The sequence below is a fragment of the Alexandromys fortis genome, unplaced genomic scaffold (genome assembly GCF_014885135.2).
Source record: "Alexandromys fortis isolate MF-2015 unplaced genomic scaffold, M_Fortis_MF-2015_v1.1 scaffold_15, whole genome shotgun sequence".
Taxonomy (NCBI): Eukaryota; Metazoa; Chordata; class Mammalia; order Rodentia; family Cricetidae; genus Alexandromys; species Alexandromys fortis.
Window position 1 is genome coordinate 13,568,795 of NW_026067911.1, and position 16,639 is coordinate 13,585,433.

The 16,639-nt window shown below is 36.2% G+C and overlaps 1 long non-coding RNA gene across 1 annotated transcript in view; it reads left to right on the forward strand.

Moving 5' to 3' along the window:
* LOC126499318 (uncharacterized) overlaps positions 1–15,520 on the forward strand; it is a 65,028-nt gene extending 49,508 nt beyond the window's left edge. The window contains exons 2-3 of the long non-coding RNA XR_007591055.1: positions 14,207–14,284; positions 15,383–15,520. This is a non-coding gene — a long non-coding RNA (uncharacterized lncRNA). The remainder of the gene's footprint in view (positions 1–14,206; positions 14,285–15,382) is intronic.
* Positions 15,521–16,639: the final 1,119 nt, after the last annotated feature.

Here is a 16,639-nt window from a genome sequence, read left to right on the forward strand (position 1 = left end):
AAATACACTTGGGATGATAATCAAATAAAATGGAAGACAGCTTCAGTTCGACATCTTTTGTAACTAAATGAGCCTTCCAGTACTGGGAATGGCTACATCTATTTGAGTTTTGGGCCAAAATGGTCCCATGCAAATCTTCAAATATCAGGCATTAAGACCCTACTGTTGAACACAACAGGTACACTTCCAATTGAGCATGCAAAACTGAGCTGAAATTTACCTGGAGCAATCACCCAGTAGATTGATATTCATAGTATAAGAAGATACACTGCATAGTAACAAAAGTAATAGGCAAAAAACAACCAGACTACAAAATCTTCAATTATAAGAGTGACCAGTCTGCAAAATAGACTGTTGGAATAGTGTCACAAAGCTTGTGGGAGTAATCAACCAGTATCTGATTTGTGTTAAGGTGGAGTCAGAGAGAAGCCATGGAGCCACGGCTACAGACAGACACACCAGAAACTTGGCTGTAGGCCACAAGCCTCATCGTAAAATATAAAATAATGGAAATGGGCTAAATTAAGGTGTCAAAGCTAGCCAATAAGAAGTTAGAGCTAAAAGGCCAAGCAGTTATTTATTTTGGGAGTCTGGGCGGCCTGGAAACAAACAAGTCTGTTACTACTACAAATTGGTGTTCCTACATGGTTGACTAAATTCAAATAAAACCTGAGAAATCTTAAAAAGGAATACTAGACACAAAATAACAGAGTTAAGAATGGTTTGCAAACCTTTGCTTTACAGAGGCTTCTCAGTCTCAGGAGGTCCCATTTATTCGATGAGGCCCTTACTGTCTGTGCTGCTGCAGAGACCCACATTGGAGCACCGGACTGAAATCTCAAGGTCCAAATCAGGAGCAGAAGGAGAGAGAGCACGAGCAAAGAACTCGGGACCGCGAGGGGTGCACCCACACACTGAGACAATGGAAATGTTCTATTGGGAACTCACCAAGGCCAGCTGGCCTGGGTCTGAAAAAGCCTGGGTTAAAACCGGTCTCGCTGAACATAGCGGACAATGAGGACTACTGAGACATCAAGAACAATGGCAATGGGTTTTTGATCCTACTGCACGTATTGGCTTTATGGGAGCCTAGGCAGTTTGGATGCTCACCTTACTAGACCTGGATGGAGGTGGGTGGTCCTTGGGCTTCCCACAGGGCAGAGAACCCTGATTGCTCTTTGGGCTGACGAGGGAGGGGGACTTCATTGGGGGAGGGGGAGGGAAATGGGAGGCGGTGGCGGNATAAATAAATAAATTAAAAAAGAGAATGGTTTGCAATCACTGAGACAGTGTGCCTGAACTAAAGGGAGCTCACCAAAGCTAGCTGGACTTGGACTGAAAGAGCATGTAATCAAACTGGAATGTCTGAATGTGGCTGACAACTGGGGCCCATTGAGAAGCCAATGATAATGGCACTGGGATTTGTCTCTAGGGCATGTACTGGCATTTTGAATTCCTAGTCTATTTGGATGTATACCTTCCTAAGCCTCGGTAGAGGGGGGAGAGCCTTGGGCTTGCCACAGGGCAGGGTATCCTGCCCTCCCTTAGGACTGGAGTGGGAGGGGGGAGGGGGAGAGGGAAGTAGGAGGAGGAGAGGAAGTGGAAATTTTGAATGGTATTATTTATAAAGTAATAATAAAACCTAGATTAAAAAAAGAATGGTTTGCTAGTGGCATTTTCTTGGGTAGGCTCTGTTTGCTAGAAACAAGCAGAGGCGTGACTCCTTTCTCCCTAAGGAAGGCTCTCATAGAAGGTGTTGTAAAAACTGCCATGGGAGAAAAGCAGTCCCAAGTACCACTCAGCTGGGATGCCCATGAACCACAGCAACGATCATTCCAGCAAATAACACTAAAACTAAGTAGTTGCACATAAGTCTTGGAAAGTACTTGTCAGTTATATAATTGAACTAATTGGCTGCTCAATAGCGGGGACATCATACTTGGAATTGAACACCTAGCCAACTCCCCATGACCAATGAGGCTAAGGAATCTGGAGGAGAAGTTACTACTGTCGCTTTCTTAAACCAGTATAATTTCTAACTGCCTAAAAAATACATATCTTCATACACACAGAGAAGTGTGTGTATTTCAGGGTGAAAGAATATTATGGGGGAGTAAAAAGATAGTAAGCAACATAGGGTCAGGACCTTCACTATGAGATAGTATCCTCTATATTGGATAGGGAAACAACAGACAAAAATCTCAACAGAACGGCTGCATAAACAAAACTTCAACAATGATAACACCAGGCAACAAGCCAATGTGGATTAAAAAAAATAGCACAAGGATCCACCTTTTAGATAAAGAGCTACGAGCAATTGATGACTGCTGAGAGGGAGAATTAATCTAACCTGGGAACAAGTACCTTAATTATTCAATACCGAGTGACCAACTCTAACAATATATATTACAAAGCATACATACACACACACAATAATTAAAGAAAAAGAAAAAAGAGATATAACATATGTCAGGAAGATAGAGAGTCAGAGTCTGGATGGAATTAAAGGAGGGCATGAATATGACAAGAATATGTTATATGAAATTTGCAAAGAATTACTAAAAATCCCTGAATGATCCTACCCTACATGATTTATTTCTACACAGTAATGTAGCATTTTATTTTTAAATACCTTAATTAAATACAAAAATGTAAGTAATAGTTTTTAAAGTTATATTTAATTATTTTTTCAGAATTATACTCTGAGATTAAAATAAAATATAATCATGTGTATCATCATTTCTTCATTTAATTATTATGTTAGTTCTTTCTACAATCCAACATGTTTGATGGGTACTATTTAAACAGGGAAGATTACAACATATAAGAATAATTAATTGGCTTCAAATCCTAGTAGCAAAATTTCTGAAATCTTGAATATGCTATTTTACCTTTGATCTATTATTTCACCTATTCTCCATATCTCAATTTTTGTTATTAGTTATGGTCATAACACTATAATTTGGAAAAATTATGCCATGTTATCCAAAATGCTTTTATAAAAGTTTCTGAAATTGATTTTACATTCTCCAGCACTCTCCTGTGAGATGACTATTTGACTAGTCTAATGTTTCTCTGTGTATCATAATCACATCATCTTATACTCATACAATTATCGATTGGATATAATTTATATATTGTTGTTTAATATATTTCTAAACAATCATGAAAGAAAACTTTGGTTAAAAATAATAAAGAGACTTGAGGGAAATTAATGAATGATTGTCCCACTGTGAAATTGCTCAGCAAGTTTGGAAAAAGTAACACTGGTGTTATTTCTCTTTCAAAATTGCTATATCTGTTCTTACAGTAGGCCTGAAAAGTTATCTCTCTAAGCTAACATCATGTAAGAGAGTCTAGTGAGATTTTACTCTTGAGGCTATTGTTGATATTATCCGAAGTCTACAATGTTGGGAAACTGACACATACAACTTTTCAATAATTTGGATGTGCCTGTTATATGGAATAATGCCAGCAATATATAACAAGTGTGTAGAAGCACTTAGTTTACACAGAAGTCACTTCTGTTCTTTAACTATAGGGCATATATGTGGAGATTATTTTTCCCTTGATTTTATACTCAAAACAACTGCCTAGTACAAAATTTTATCATAGTTATTAGGGCTATGTCTATTGTCATACCAAAATGGGTAAATCTGACTAAAAATTTTAGAAAATCTGAAAATATGTCAAAATTTTTCTAAGTTTTAAGTGTGTTGAAATAATAAATGATTTGTGAAATGGATAACGTGATTAAGACTACAAGTTTTCTGTTGGATTTGATGAGTGTTTTAGTTTATTTTCTCTGTTTGAAATAATAACTCGATTATGGAAGGCAAATAAATATTTATTAGGGCATTTTATTGACATGCAATTGAATATTTCTTAAAGTTAAAAGTAGTGCGTGCTTCTTCCAAGTTTGGATGATATAAGACATATTTAGTCAGAAGCTATACTCTATTGAGTTTTTTTTCATGAACTGCTTCAAATTGGAGGAGAGTTAGCATTGCCCAGAGGAATGGAAATCAGTTTAGAAAACTGGCTCACTAATTATTTAGCAGACATGAATGAATTGGTATCCAAGAGGATTACTGCCCAAAAGCCTGCCCTGGAGGTGGAACAGGTGTTTTTCCATCAGAATTCAGTATCTCTGCTATTTCAAGGAGGAATTCAAAATGACAACTCAGGGAGTGCAAAGCTCATCTCTGTGACATGAAAAGCATGACTTCTTAACTAGATTCCCCGCTTCCTCCCTCTCTGTCATTTCCTAGACTGTTCTGTCTCAAATAGATCCCTTACCAATTCCAAAACAGCTGGCCTAATTCATCTCTTGAAAACGGCGATGATACCCTTGCAGCAAACCTCGGGTGCACAGGTGTTTGAAGGGATCCTAGATATAGCTAAGCAGGAGCCAAATTCCAGGTGAAATCACCCATAAAGGTTATAACTATGAGACCAAAAATTGCCTACTAATCTTGCTTCTAAAGGTTTATGGCTCAAGGCTACACTTAAGAACCTTCTCTCTCGAAGTGATTCTCCATTAACTTCCACAGCAACTGTTCAGGAAATTGTGTGGTGGAGTTGAGGGGTGTAATGACTACAGAGTTTGCAGCCTCAGTGTGGAACACCTGAAAGTTCTATATTCCTATTACTGCTCAAACAGCTTCATTGACTTTGAATAGTTTGCTGAGTAGGAGTAAGAGATGCAGTCTATTATCCTAGGTGGTAATTATTACCAATTGTCAATCTGTCTTGAGAGCAGATGCTTTTAATGTACTTTTCTAGGAGCAAAAGGAGTATACATTCTGCTTTGATACAAATAAACATGTATTGTTAAGATGGATTATTTATTGGCTTTGCAGACTAGGCAAATCCATGCTTTATATTTCTTATCCTCTGAATAGATTCATTTTTTTCCATGGTAATTTTCTGAAATATCTACCTTGTCCTTTAGTATATGACTTAGGACTCTTGTGCATTGCATCTCAGAGAATCCAGGGGTTATAAATGAATATCCATGTAAATTTAAATTACGGGAGACTTTTGCTTTGAATAAACTTAGAAAATAATTTGGCTAGTCCTAGAATTCTGTTTTTCTTTGTTTCCTTAAAATACTTGTTTTATTTATCGTCATGCTTTTAAGTTTGTAATCATGGTGATATACCTGCCCTTAGCAATGACTGCTCTAAGATTGCTTGCTGTTTATCTTAATTCTACGTAGTAAAGCCAAAGTGTAAAGGAGGTCACAGGCATTTTTTTTTTTGATCACAGATGAGAAATTTGTACAACCATTATTTTTGGATGTACCTAGTTTATAGTAGTAACTGAACTTGGTGTCATTTTATGGGGGAAAATTGACCCACATTTGAATTGGAAGAACTGAAGCTTCATAGTGTATTTAATTCTGTTAATACTGAATGTTTAATACTGAACATTAATACTGTCTCCTCGGGGCTATTAAACCTATATTACATGAGGTTTCTATGAACTTACCAAATCAACAGAGTTTCAACAACAATGCTAGAGTTCCCATTCATTTCAGATGCCCTTAAAGGACAAAGAGTCTGTGTGCTACTTCTACAGGACAAGGTAACTCACAGCTTAAATTACCCCCTCCTATGAGTTGAAGGATATGTCACATGAGTGTATTCTTGACATATAAACTGGATTCTTACTCTATATCATTTGTTTTTAATCTGATCTTGGATGATCACACAACCTGGCAAAAGAGCATCTAAACTTCTTTGTCAAACACTTGGAATTACAACACAATTTCATGAGGTTATTATTTTGGAGACTTTCATATGAAGAGGTATGATTCTGAAATCCCTCATTGCTCTCTTCATGTAGAGACAAAAGCACTACTGCTAAAATTCTAACAAAATTTTCCAACAAAACACTTACAACTGGTCTCATTTGATTCCACAACTTGAGGACATTTATTTTTTAAAAAAATAATATGAAAATTTTAACTCTAAACAGATGAACCTAGAAACAACCTAAATGTCCCTCAATTGAAAAATAGATAGAGAAAATTTGGTACATTTACACAATGGAATACTACACAGTGAAAAATAACGATGACATATTGAAATATGCAGGCACATGGATGGATTTAGAAATAACTTAATTTTTAAAAATTTTGAAGTTATAATTATGGCATATTCTGCTATTTTATTCCTCTATACCCACCTACTTACTCTCCTTTCATTTATTTCTTTGTGGGTGTGAAATCCTTGGATTCTTTTACTTAAATTATTGCTTTATGCAAATAATAATTGATATTTTAATATGATTCTACCTTACTATATTAATATGATATTTAACATATTGTATAATATCTATGAATATTTTATATATAATTAAATATATATTTCTAAATATATAAATTAAAAATATTTAATTTGTTTCAAGTTTTAGCTATTACGAACAGTGTTAATATGAACATTATTGAGCACATGCCCTTGTTGTGTGATTGAGCATCCTCTGGATATATATGCCCAAAAGTAGTATTATTGGATCTTGAGGTAGGTTGATCCCTAATTTTCTGAGAAATTGCCATACTGTCCCTTGACCAAATAATGTATAAAGTAAATGTGGTACATTTACACAATCGAGCACAACACAACAGAAAAAAAATGGCATATTTAAATTTGTGGGCAAATGGATGGATCTAGAAAACATCACATTGAGCAAGGTAACCCAGACCCACAAAGACAAATATAATATGCACTCACTCATAGTGGTTTTTAGACATAAAGCAAAGAAGACCAACCTGCAGTTCACAACCCTAGAGAACCTAGACAACAAAGACAACCTTCCCCTGAGTTTCTCTCCCTCAAATTCATGACCTCTATTTATCCTTAATTGTCATGTATATAGATCATTTATCGCACTGAATGTTACTAATGTGTATTTTATTCAGGACCATCTCTTGATTCAAACACATGTTCTCCCTCTCAGAGAAAGACTATTATCTTCCCTTCTCTTCATTTTATTGAATATTATGTTATGAATATGTATTTCTTAAGTATATTATTTAAATATGATAAATAAATTAATTTTCTTTAAAATATGCTGCACGGTGGAATGCACCTATAATGTCAATACTCTGGAGGCTAAGACACAAGGATTATTAAAATTTCAACCATAGGCTCAATTACAAAGCAAATTCCAGGCTAGTCTCTACTAGAGGGTGTTGCTTTCTTAAGAACCAAAATAAATACATGAATAAATAAGCATAGTATGTCAAAAGTTGACATTTCCTAGATTCCCTGGTCATTTGAAGACAGCTAATATGCCCATTGTCTGCTGACTTTATCTCCCAGCTGTTTCTAGCTCCACTTGCACTGATTTATCTAGCATGGTTCGTAATTAGTTGTTTGGGCTATTGATGGAGCCTGGCTGTGCTTGATTATGATTTAAAACACATTATGTTGCATAGAATTTTGTAACGTATGACATGAATAATCTGATAGTTTTACCTTAAGTTTTAAGTATATTAGCTGATCATGTTCAAATATTTTATTGTCATTTTTTATGACGAAATATTCAACGTTCTGCATGGTTTCTTTAGGATCTTCAAACTTAAAAGAACTCTTAGCTAGATATACTATCCCTATATAGTTTTGGCTGAGTTGTTTTCTAACAGGAGTGTACTATTACTTTTTTTTCTTTAAAGTAGAAAAAGAAGATGAAATTATTACTTCTAAGTCTCACCTGAGAAAAACAATTCTTTTATTTGCTCTTTCTCTTTCTTTTCCTCCCTTTCTCTGAGATTTTCAGTGCTCTGTTTTTGAAAGGAAGCCCTCTACTTTCTTAGTATTTTTATGCCTTATCGCTTTCACTTGTACAATAGTGACTATGATTTCAGCCGCTTGACTGGGTAATTGTAAATGAGTTGGCACTCATAAAATTATCTGCAAAACACACATCCTTTATAATTAATCAAGGTATGATTAATATAATGACACTGTAATCTCACATTCTAAATAGCAGTTTACAGTGAGAAGCATACATCTGAGTTTGACAAATTACTTTGCTTTTGTGTGATAAATATGACCTGTGACCCACGTTGCCACTGGATCCAAGTTGTTGTCCATGGCCCGTGTTGCCACCACAAACCATGCTGGGTCCATGGTTTTATGCTGCCGCTTAGCATCACGATAGTGTCCATGGTCCGTGCTTCTCCCTAACACTGTGTTGATGTCCTTGGTCTGTACTGCCACTGGAGACTATGCTGAGGTCCATGGTCCCTACTGTTGCCTGAAGCTGTGTGGATGTCCATGGTCCATGCTGTCAGAAACTATGTAGAAGTTCATGATCCACACTGACACTGACTGTAAAGGACAAATAAGCCTCTTTTGCCATAGTACCAATGACTGTAAGCTCACAGTTGAGAATGCAAGACAAAGAAAGGTTCTGTGACAACCTATTTCCTACCCTACACACCAACCCCAGTCCAAAGAGAAACAGTTTAGGAATGATATAACCCACATGGTATTGACTTAAGCAAATTGAAGAAGATAGGAGAGTATGGAAGGTCTAAAATAATGAAATTGTAGAAGCAATAAACCTAAATGGCAATCTTCCCTAAAAATATCTACAGATTCAGTACAACTCACATCTAAATCACAACATAATTTCCCACAGATATTTCAAGAAAAAACTTCAGTTTTATATGGAAACTCAAAAAAAAAAAAGAGAAAAATATACAACAGGATAGCTAAAAGAGTCATGAATGTTAAAAGATCTGAAGGAGGTATATCATAGTGTAGGCACAAAAAGAGTTGAGATGATTATTGATATAAAATTGAAAGCCCAGATATAAATCCAGACATACATTGTCAACTGATGTTTGATAAGTAAGCCAGAAATACTGAAAACACAAACATCTTCAACTAATGATACTATGCAAACTGTACAGCTACTTGTAGTGTAATCCAAATAGATTTATACTTACTTACAAGCCTTCACATGACTACACTCCAAATTCCTCCAATACCTCCACATAAAACCAGATAAACACAGCCTGATATAAGAGTATGTGGAAATAACCTTGAAATTATTGGCCCAGGAATAGACTTTCTGACTATAACACAATTAGTACAGTTATTAGGATCAACAATCAATAAATGATACTTCATGAATCTGAGAGATTTCTGCATAGTAGTGAACACCCTCAGTTGGACAAAGCTGCAGTCTATTGAATGGAAAAAGATTTTTACCAACTACACAACTGTTGGAATATGTAGCTGTCTGGTTGTTGCCTTCTGTCATAGCCCAGCAGTTTATCTCAACATCTCAGCAACACGGAGTCCATTCCTTTCGCACTCCAGCTTCCTGTCCTCTACTTTTCCATATATGAAGAATGTTTCTGGACATGAAGGACTAATCTTGCCTGAAGGCTGTCTCTAAACAGCTTGACCCTTGACATATATCCCTGCAAATAAGATTTGTACTTGGAGCTCTGTTATAGGACCCTGGTGATGCATACTTGATGTGGGAATGATTTCTTACTAATAAAGAAACTGCCTTGGCCCATTTTATTGGATAGAAAATTAGGTAGGCGGAGTATACAGAAGAGAATTCTGGGAGAAAGAAGGTTAGAGGAAGAGTCGCCATGATGCTTCCACTCCAGACAGACGCAGGTTAAGATCCTCTCTGGTAAGCCAGCTCATGGGCTACACAGAATATTAGAAATGGGTTAGAACAATATGTAAGAGCTAGCCAATAAGAAACTGGACCTAGCCGGGCCAGGCAGTGTTTGAAAGAATACAGTTTCCGTGTAATTATTTCTGGGTATAAACTAGCCATGCGGGCGGCCGGGTGCCGGGGACGCAGCCCTGCCGCTCCTATTTCAACAGATGGCGCCCAACGTGGGGCTAAATCCACTTAAAAACCTGAGAAGGCTTAAAAATAAGGGAAACAGAGTTTAACACAGATTTTTGCTGTTTTGTTGGTGACATGCTGTAGAGAGATTCCTGATTCAGCAACAGCAGCAGAGAAAAAAAGCTGCGTCATTTTAAAGCGCGGCTTCCTGGTGCTATGCTGCCAGCGTGAACTCTGGCTTTAAAGCATTTCAAGGCTTTTATGGGACTGGATGTTTCTGTTCCCACTTGGGATCGGAGGAGATTGCTCTGAGACCTGCCGATGGCTCAGCGTTCCCTGCCTACACCTGGGCAGATGGCGGAATCAGGCTTAGGCAGGCGGAAGAGCATGGCGGATTCCTGCTGCCATACAGAGACGCGTTTTCAGACTGCGCAGTGCTCTGCGTGTCAGATTTGGCTGTAACTTGGATAAAAAGAGTTTCTGTGCTGCACACTCAGTCTCAAAATTAAATTGCTGATTGCGGCTCCAATGTAAACTGCTGTTTGCCTGTAACTGTGCTCAGCTCAAAAGCACCAAATGACTCTGAGGCAGGAGCGGCTGCTCCTTGCTGAACTGTGCTGATCTCAGGCAGGAACTACCGTAATTACCTTAAAACCGTGCAGTTAAGGTTTAGACTGGGCAGGACACAGGCAGTACCGTATTACCTATACATGGTGCAACTTAAGTTTTTAAGAAATGCTTAACATTTTAAGAAATGCTCCTGGATAATAAAAAAAAAAATACAGATTCACAGTAAAACAGATTCAGACACCGTTGGATGAATGTACGTAGGCTTGGGGAAAAAAAGAGAATATAAAGAATAAAGTTAATGTCTTAAAAAGAAAAAGGGTAAAGTCTTTAAAGAGACAGAGTACAGAAGTACAGATAGTTATAGATTAAGAGAAATAAAGAAAAATAAGCCACGTAAAAATGAAAAATTCACAGAGAGTCTGGATTATGTACATTGTGTTTTCTTTAAAATTTTTGACTGTGAAGGAGCTAAGTACAAAGAGACATTTTATTATATGGGCTGCTAAGCTGAACCTGCACATATGTTCTAAAGGTATCTTGACTTCAAAATTTGGATCTAAGGATATGATGCTTTGGAGAGGGTCTTCTTTTGTTTCCACAGAGGATGTGACCCTATGGATTGCATCTATCCCGGTATGGTATGATAGACCACGCCCTCCTGAAAGGTTGCTGTGAACACCCTCAAAAAATTACTTCACTCAACTGCCAACCGAGATGAACCTGACACACAGGTTACACCCTAAATGATCTGATTAACAGTGCCCCCATTCAGCAGGAAGCAGTTTGGAGAGAAAAAACTACGCCCATGTTCCCAAATATTGTTTATAAATGTTCTTTTACATTTAAAGGGGGATATGATATAGATATGAATAATTTGCATTGGTATGGATTTTAAGGTCAATTTTGTTATATGTATATGTATTTTTGAACTTGATTAAGGTATTGTGATTATGTAGTTCACTTAAAATGTAATGTATAATTAGGAAATATAGGTTGTTAATGGATAATCATTGCTAATAGTTAAGCTTGTAGTCATGTTAGTTAGATTTTCTAGATATATAGAGATATATTTCAATTAGATAGGCATTCTTCATATCTTTCAAAGACTGCAGAATATGGCATTTAAAATATTTTAATAACTTAGGACTTTTCATGACAAGGAGACACGTCTGCTCCTGGCAGCACCAGCTACTTCAAGAGGAAGATGGGCATCGAAGAGGATCCTTATGGAGTTGGATAGTCATTTGGGCAAGAAACTGCTCTTGCCTGGACTGTTGCATAAACTGGACACAGAGAACCCTCAGAGAGAGGACTGCTGAACTTGCCTAAAGGTGAGATGGTCTTTCGGGGTTCCTGATTCATGAAAGAGTCTACAAGACATTCTACAGAACACAGCAGAAAGTGACTGAACTGTCTTTAAAATTTCCTGCTTCATGGAAATGTATCTGGATACCATGGGCCTGTAGGCCGAAGATGGATGCCCCAACGGTACAGAGGAACTTTGGGTGACTGTCCAGGCAGCGAGATGTCTCTGTCATTTCTAGAGTTTTCTTATTTCTTGTTTACTTAGATAATATTATATCCTTCTGGAGTCTTTGATGGAGTTGAAGAATAAATAGTTATAGTTTTCCTTAGTTATGATAAGAGATAAAATAGATATAAATATTGTAACTGTAATTCTTACTTGATAACTGTTTTGTTATATGTAATTTTACTATGCTAAAGTTAAAGCCTTTCTTTTTTGTTTAAACGGAAAAAGGGGAAATGATGTGGGAATGATTTCTTACTAATAAAGAAACTGCCTTGGCCCATTTTATTGGATAGAAAATTAGGTAGGCGGAGTATACAGAAGAGAATTCTGGGAGAAAGAAGGTTAGAGGAGGAGTCGCCATGATGCTCCCACTCCAGACAGATGCAGGTTAAGATCCTCTCTGGTAAGCCAGCTCATGGGCTACACAGAATATTAGAAATGGGTTAGAACAATATGTAAGAGCTAGCCAATAAGAAACTGGAACTAGTCGGGCCAGGCAGTGTTTGAAAGAATACAGTTTCCGTGTAATTATTTCTGGGCATAAGCTAGCCATGCGGGCGGCCGGGTGCCGGGGACGCAGCCCCGCCACTCCTATTTCAACACATACTAAGCCCTGTGATAGTAGTATGCCACTTAATACAAATTATGATTTGTCTTCAAGCTCTCTGATCCTATATATCTTTATACTCTGGAATAAAGTTGAGCTGATTCACCAAAGTCTGTCTCCTGGAAGCCTCCCATCGTCATGCTCATGTGTCACATACAAAGCTTTCTATTCTCCCTTCTTCCTCTTTCCCCTCTTGACTTGGTGACCAATAAGACAAGAGAGAAAGAGGACCCCCCCAAACACAACCAATGCAGGGCTAATATCCAGATTATCTGAAAAGCTCAAGAAACTAGATATAAAAAAATATCATGATCAAAAGTTGAGTACAGATCTAAGGAGAATTCTCAAAAAAAGACAACTCAAAAATCAGATAAACACTTGATGAAATTTCCAACACCCTTAGTCATCATCAAAACGCTAATCAAATCCACTAAGATAATTCGCTTTATATTTGTCAGAATAGCTAAGGTCAATAACACAAGTGACAACTCTTGTGCTGGTAAAGATGTGAGGTAAAGTTAGCACTTATTCATGACTGATGTATATGCAAACATGTACAGACACTGTCAAAGTCACTGTGGCATTTCCTCGGGAAGATTAGCATCAATCAACTTCAGTATCTAGCTATACCACTTTTGGAGGAGGCAGAAATGGTGTAGGAACAAGCAGGAATGCATGAAGACCTCAAAGGAAGCAAAGCCCTCTAAATTAATATGATCTATTGTCAGAGACCATCTTCGACAATTGTACCACTTACCAGAGTAGGGTCATGGGGATTAGAAAAACAAGTAAAACTAATGAAGACATGAGTGACAATAATAAGACAGAAAGCATAGGATAGTACCAGGAGGGAGTTCCAGTGAATACTGAAGTTGCACATGCTTAATTTTCATACACTTTTATAACCCAGTCCAACATTAAGGAATAAGGCAAATGACTACTTTAACATGACACAAAGGACAACTAGGACAGTTACTTGCTTCAATCCTTTGAGACATCAAGCCATTGATTCATGAGCAAAGCATTCTATTGTTTAGGCAGTAAACCCATCCTAGCCCAAGTATCCTGAAGGCTGCCACTCCATAGAACCAAACTTCTTAATTCATAAGAAGGAACAAAAGTATGCTTGAATTCTCTGACCTTTGGTCAGAACGGATCTACCTGAATGAACCATCTCAATTTCCAAAACACCTTAGGTCAGTGTGTGTAGCCACACTTATCAACAACGTTGAGCAAGGTAAAACTCTCTGACCTCCAAACAAGTGGAATAGAATTATATTTTTGGGCCTCCACAATCTATGCAGATAGGACTATATAGTGACTAAGGCAGCTTACACAGACACTGCACAGACCTTCATGAGAGGGGGTCCTAATGATGAAAGGTGAAGTGGACAAATGCTCTCATCCCTAACACAGGAGCAATCACCAACTGATAACCACTGACAAATGTAACTGTTTCTTGCTAAGGAGGTTCAATAGTGAAACAAACAAATCTTAAAGGTAGGGTGTAGGCCCAGTAGTAAAGTGGCCAAAGTAAAACAAATTAAGGGGTATCTTTCAAAATTCATTGTCTCGTTGTGTTTTAAGATTTTTGGTATCGTCTTCTCTTTGCTTTATTTTTTTTCTTTTTTTCTTTGTATTTTATTCATCTCTGTTTTACCTTACAGAAACTTTGAGACATCAAGCCATTAATTCATTATGCTTTCCAGTTTAGTGTTTGTATGAGAATCTTAAATGTGCAAAAAGTGAGTCTGTTTCTTCTGCCTTCTCATGCACTCTTTACCTTTAGTTTACTTTTTTTTAACTCCAATGTGTTCATTTTTGCTTTGTCTTTTATATTATATTATGTCATGTATTATTATTATTTTGTCATCAAAGCCTATTTTTGAATGAGAGTCAGAGAGAGGCACATCTGGATGGGAGTGGAGGTGGCAAGAAATTGGGAAGAGTAGAGGAAGAGGACACTATATTCAGGATATATTATGTAAAGAAAACAATTATTTTCAGTTATAAAAAGAAAAAAATGTTATTGTATAAATATTTAAATATAGGATTTATCCTTAGAAAAATTGGCAGCTAACTCCAGGACAACACCATATTTTCACTAGTAGAACTCTGAAATTTCACAGATAATATATACTTAGTGTTTCCATGAACTTAATAGAAAGACACTTGCAATAAAATGTTCTTTTTTTTTTCTATGTGCTAGGGCAGTATATAGTAAAATAATTACACTTCTAGACTTTTTTACATACCTGACATATTTAGTTAAATATGGTTCTTTTATTAAAGTGCAAACAAGCACAAAATCAATATGATAATAATTATAGTCTATAAGGATTGCTTACCTCCCCAAATTAAGTACCTGTATTAAATCTGTAATTCAAGGACACAGGAAAACTGAGTGATTAATCAGCATCTTTTACTTATAAGAATGTTTTCACAGTGATTTGGACAGCTAACTAGCTAAATCTCTTGAAGAAATTATATCTACTTATTTCTTCAAAAAGGTTTAATTTTGGACAATAAATTTTAGCATGTTAAAAAGTAGATAAATGGTATTCCCTTTTCATAACTATATAACTTCTTTTGTGTCTTGAAGAAAAAGTTATAAAAGGAAGTTATTTTAAGCTCTTGCTAATTTAACTGTTTCATTACGTCATTCTCATTTAACTGTTGGATTTCTATTCCTTACAGCTTCATACATTTTACAGAATAATATTTTATAGATCATGAGTCCCTTTTAATGGAACATTGCTGTTTACAAATGCATTTTTTAAATTTTAACCTTTGGTTATTTATTTATTTATTTATTTATGTTGCTTTATTTTTTCTTCTTACAGGTGCTACATTTCTTTTGGTAAGACGAAAGCAAATATACTTATAAATCATTGTATTATAGGTAATAATGTAAAATCAATACTTCCTTGCTCTCTACGTTGGTAAATTTCATTTTGCAATAACTGAATAAAATACCAGCATCAACGCCAATCTTGAGGACACGAATAAAACTATCTACTGTACTGAATTACAATGCTTTATAAACTGAGTTCTGTTAATTTCTACCTAATATTGTGTTTTGAAAATGTGAAGATAAGAGTTCTTGGGCACCAAAGCCAACTGTTCATGCCATGTTTGAGGTGTATGTAGAAATGACAGACTCTCTCTTTCGCAATAACTGCCTAGTATGTCCCAAATATTCAGTATTCCCATTACCAACTTCTTAGATTCCCCACTGCCAATCCCTTGATGTCTTTTACATTTCTTTTTAACAACAACAGCACTGGCAAAAAGTTTATGTAGACAAAGTTTACATTTCTGTTCACCAGTTAATATAATAATATGAACACTTGATATTTTTATTCTTTAGCTTAAAAATATGAACTAGTAGTTATACTAACCTTTACTTATGCCTATGAACACAGGCTATCCTTCATTTGCAAACACAAATACACTCTTATAAAGATTATTCTTTCTTAAATGAATGTTAAATTTTCTGTACCATTTGAAATTTCTATTTGGACCTACCAATTCCTATGAAATTTCTATTTAACATCATCTATTCTTTATAACTAATCATAAGTATCCATATGCTTACATAGATAGTGTTATGGACTCAATTACTTAGATACAGCATTTGTTATGACTGTAATTAACTATGTCAATGTGCCACTGTAACAAACTAACTCTAAGCTCTCTCTCACACAAACACACACACACCCAAAATAATAGAAGGAGGCATAGAATGGAGACAATGTTGAAAAATAAAACACCAAAAAAGCTCTTCTAGAGGACAAGAAGAATGTTCTACATCTCTAGGCCATTAGGTAAAACATATACTGACATACTAACACTGGAATTCTAATAAACAAGAGTGTAAGATAAGATATTTCCAATTTTACATCATTAGTCCCTGAAAACTAATGTAGATGCCTTGTCTAAATTTCCCTCCAGGTCACATAATGATACTGTTGTGTAATCTAACTTCCTTAATGATTGATCATCAGCTCTGCCATTCCTTCTCAGGAGTCTTTTTTCTTTTAATTGAGAAAAGGAAAAAAAAAGTTTCCGCCTCCTCCCAGCCTCCCATTTCCCTCCCC